We start from the raw sequence: 4865 nt of genomic DNA, 5'->3' as shown, positions 1-4865 counted from the left end.
GTTCTATGGAAAATTCAAATAATCATCATAATAGAAAGATAAACAATGATTCAAAATCATTAAGATTTTCTATAACATAATTTCCTCCATGAACAATTACCAACTTAGAATAATTTCAAAATATCAAATCAATCTTATTATCAATATAAGCAAGAAATTAACAATAACTTTCATATTATCATACACATATAATATGAGATGATCACTTTAAATTTAATAAATTCTTGCACAAAATAATAATAACACTAAAATATGCATTTCATATTTTGACAATTCATATACACTACTTTTATATTAAAAGAAAATCATATAAAAACATGTCTAAAACCAAACTTATTCAAACTTGTCAAAATTCACAATTCATATACTTTGAGTAGTTTCTGAATCATGTATATATCCATACAATTTAAATATCTACCTTTCACCGTAGTCATTATTATATGTATATTCATCTCTCCTTCAACGTTGCTTGCATTAAACTTTCTATGAATTGAATTTAGTCGCAACCCATCATGCACTGGTGTAATTCTTCACCAAATCACACTTCGTTTCAACAAATAAATAAACTAATGTTATTGCACTCATGATTGACGGTTAGAAGAACAATCAATTTGAAAGGCATTAAATTGACTACCACATACATGCCTTAAAACAAATTTATAACTGAAAAAACCATATTACTTAACAAAATTGAAGAAAGTTAATGTCAAAATTTATACATGCTTAACCATGAACCACAACGTACATATGTGTCTGACGTAATTTTATATTCCCTCTCATGTTTTAGAATATTGAAATTTATATACTCAAATTCAACGAATCAAACACATATGTATGTATGATATAATAACCCTTAATATTTAATTTGCAATCAAAATATAAAATAAGAAAGATTATCGATACTTATCTCTATAAATTCAAACTTTGATGTTTTTCGCATCTCATCCAAAGTTGCAGCCATGATTAATCATAAAAGAAACCATAAATCGAACCTAAAGATTGTTAGAACATTTTGTGTTGTGGGACTGCTGCAAATACTCAAACAAGAAGATGATGATGAAGAACATGATGAACGTATTGCACAAATTCCAAAGCGTGTTTATCACACTAAACTTTAGGTTCGATTCGCCCCCACCATAAACTGGATGCAAAAGGGTTAACCGGCGAATCCCCTTCAGGATACTTTGGAAACCTTGACATGCATTGCACATACACATCAAGCATATCGATCAACGACATTTTACGGAATAAAGTTTCTTCAATGACCCTTGTGAACTAGAGAAATGAAGAAATGATTTAGAAATAATTTTGACAGAATTGACTCATGAAATTCATGATTTCTGTTATGTATTTTCTGTCTCCTAAGTGTCTCTATTTATGAAGAAACTTATGTCAAATGATGAAGGGACACAATCTTTGAAAGGATTTCAAAATTGTAAATTTGAATTTCAAATTAACCATTGCAACCTTTCAAATATATTTTCGAAAATATCCAACATATTCTGGACAGACAGGCACTAAAAAGGTGATTGTTCTCTCTCTGTAAAACCGTTTGAGATACTGTTTGTTTCTATGGATAGCTAATTCAAATACGGTCATTGTGGCACTGGTTGCATAATTTTTGGACATGAAATGAGGTCAGTAGGTATTTTTGAAGTTGGTGCTCTGATGCAGAATTATGCAGAAAATTCTGATTATGGGTTTATAGCATTTCAGTTGCAAATTATGCGTTTCGGCGAGCTCTGGAAGTGTCTATGCTATTATTCAAGCTTATTTTCAGGTGGGTTCCCTTAGAAGCTCAACCTTTAGATAGCATAGCACTTTAGTTGCCCAAATAAATTATGTATGATAACACTAGATATATTATGTTAGTGTCCCCAATTATGAATTATTGCATGATAACATAAGTTAGGGTCAAGTGGTGTATGAGAGGAGCTTAATCCCAAAGCTTCTCTCCATTTTAATCATTTATTACACGCTGTGATACTCATGGTTAGGAATGAAAAGGATTGTATTAACAATTTTATGCAAAACTAATGAAAATCGCAAAACAGAGTTGTGAACTGATAAGCTCGCTAAGAGAGTGTTCTCTCGTTTGGATGTTGGAACATTTTGGCCGTTTCTCGCTAAGCGAGCTGACTCTTGCTAAGTGAGAATACCAGTTCAGAGCTTTGCAGATTTAGAATTTGGAACTATTTTATACTTTTCAATCCTATACCTTCCTAGATACTTTTCTGTGAATATTATAAGTGTAATGCTTAATTAAAATGTTAATTACACGATAAGTTATGATAATCAGGAAATCAGGACAAGTTAGTTACCTAGGGAGGGAAATTATGGGCAGGATAACAATCAAGATAATTAAGTTAAGTTAAGAAAGTCAATCAATCATGGTAGTTACGTATGTACCCAGGGGCGTCTCCGGCTTTTAGGAGGCCCTGTGCAAAATATAAAAGTGGCCCCTTAATATAAAAAATTTAATTTTTTTTTTAAAAAAAACCTGTCATTTAAATTGCGTATAATATAAAAAAAATCATTTTTATTCTTGTAAACATATAGATTATCAATATTAAACCAATTGCATCAAATCAAACGGGATAAGAAATACAAAATAATTATCTTTGTATATAACGTCAAAAAGAAACCTCATAATCTAAATTTAAATTTTATGGAAAGATTAAAATGGACTAAAACTATATTTACGAGTATAGATAATTAATCTATTGATACTCATATGATATTATATGAACATTAACAATATATAACTATTAGTTTAAGGCCTAAAAATTAATCTATTAATAAATATCTGATATTTTATAGGTATAAATAATATATAAGTAATATTATAGAACCTCAAAATTTTGAGCTGAGGCCCGATGCCGTCGCACACCTTGCACATGTGTGCAAGCCGCCCCTGATGTACCACGTTATGGGATTTGAGGAATCCAATCATGTTACGATTGTGAGCTTCATGCCGTGTCGATGCGTATAATCATCGACGACGGATATGTCAGGCCTCTGAGACTGGCTCACCTCAGAGTGTCTTAGTTATGTTAAAATGAACAAGATAAATAATCTGTGTTACACTTTTATATTATTATGTTTATGAAATCATGTTATGAAATTATGCTAGAGACTGACAATCAGGATCAAAGAACTTTTAGTTCATCAGTTGCCCCCGATGTAGACACCAATACAACTGGGTAGTAGGAATCCACTGAGACGAAGTGACTGTTCTCATCCCCTACTTATTTGTTTTCAGATAAACAGGTTGATCGAGATATCATGGTCTGCAAGCATGGAGTTCAGATACTTGGATTATGCTAGTTGAGCTGACGTCATGTTATCTTATATTTTGTATAAGATTTAGTTTCTTTATGCTAGTTGAGCTGACGTCATGTTATTAATCTCTTGGATTTTGTAATCCTATTTATGTATTCGGACGATACCAAATGAAATCTTAATGATTCCCGATTCAGTTATGTACACTCTTGTTGATATTCTAGATAAATTGACATGAGGTGTTATAAATACTCTTCTCAAAAGATAACTAGCGAGTGTTAAAGGGAGCAAAATTTTGAAAAAATTACAGTTTGCTACTTAACTAGTGAATTTGGAGGGCGCAAAATCTAAGAAAAACACAGTTTGTTATTTAAGTAGTGAACTGTATTTTCACTAGTGAACCTAATTATAAAATTTAATATTTTTGTCCTCGTCCCCCTTCCTTTACCCCTTATGAAAATATTTTTATAAGGTTCGTTAGTTAAAGTGCGAATTCAGCTCATTATTTAAGTAGCGAACTTATTTTTCCATATTTTAATACCTTCAACACTCGCTAACTATACTACGAGAGAGAATGGGACACGGAAAGAAACATGTAGTCCATTGAATTGAATTGGGTGAAATTGGCCCACTTGGAAACTCTAAGCCCATCGTAGGCCACTATAAAAGCGGGTCCATTGTCGAATTTTCCGATTTTGTTTGTTATTATGATTCAAGTTTTTTCATTTTCTGCATAGTTTCTTCTTCTACTTCAGTAGGTTTGTTTCTCCGCTCTCTACCTCATTTCAGGTTTAATTCCGCTTCGATTTTTCCCTCATTATCCATCCTCTAACGTTCACGGCACATTCACTGATCCTTCAGGTTAATTTGTTGCTTCTTTTCAATTTCATTGTACATTATAGGATAATCGATTTTTTATTTTATTTTATCAGTATAGGATAATCGATTAAAACTATGTAGTAAATATCATTTTCATTTATTTTTGTTGTGTTAAATAATAATGTGGATTCAATAAGTTTTTAATCCAAAAAATATAACAGATGTTGATTTTTATTCCCTAATATTAAAAATGGTAGAAATTTTATTTTTATCTCTAATGACCAATTTTATGTGACAAAAAATAAAACAGAAAATTTTAAACTAATTTTAAAATTCATAAAGAAGAACTTATTATTATTTTTTTATAATAGTGAAGAACTTATTTAACCCTAATAATTTCACATTTTGAAATATTGCGCTGAAGATATGAAGTTAGACTAGACTAGACTAATAATGAGGTTTATATTAGCGTTTTAATTGCAACTTGTTTTAAGGAATTTTCTACTTCACATTTCTTGGACGAATGTAAAAGGCAAAGCTAGTATGACCGGTTTTTAAATAGCGGTAACCACACTGACCCACACACGAACACACCACACCGACATTGGATATGACTGGAGAAAACCGAAAAATTGAATAGTGCTTCTTATGCAAATTTCGGACCATAAATAGTCACAATATATGTTTTATTCAATGAACAATGAAACTATAAAGTTTTTTTCTACTTGTATTCAAAACCGGAAGGAGTAGTTTTTAAAGTTTTA

General features: G+C 31.0%; 1 long non-coding RNA gene across 1 annotated transcript; it reads left to right on the top strand.

Annotated features, from left to right (window-relative positions):
* Positions 1 to 1498: 1498 nt before the first annotated feature.
* LOC123882439 lies at positions 1499 to 3486 on the top strand. The gene is made up of 3 exons (XR_006799809.1): positions 1499 to 1637; positions 1717 to 1780; positions 3263 to 3486. It is a non-coding gene; the product is annotated as an uncharacterized LOC123882439 (long non-coding RNA).
* Positions 3487 to 4865: the final 1379 nt, after the last annotated feature.

This window comes from Trifolium pratense, linkage group LG4 (assembly GCF_020283565.1).
Source record: "Trifolium pratense cultivar HEN17-A07 linkage group LG4, ARS_RC_1.1, whole genome shotgun sequence".
Classification (NCBI taxonomy): Eukaryota; Viridiplantae; Streptophyta; class Magnoliopsida; order Fabales; family Fabaceae; genus Trifolium; species Trifolium pratense.
The sequence above is the reverse complement of the archived record's forward strand: the minus strand, read 5'-3'. Positions and strand labels throughout refer to the sequence as shown.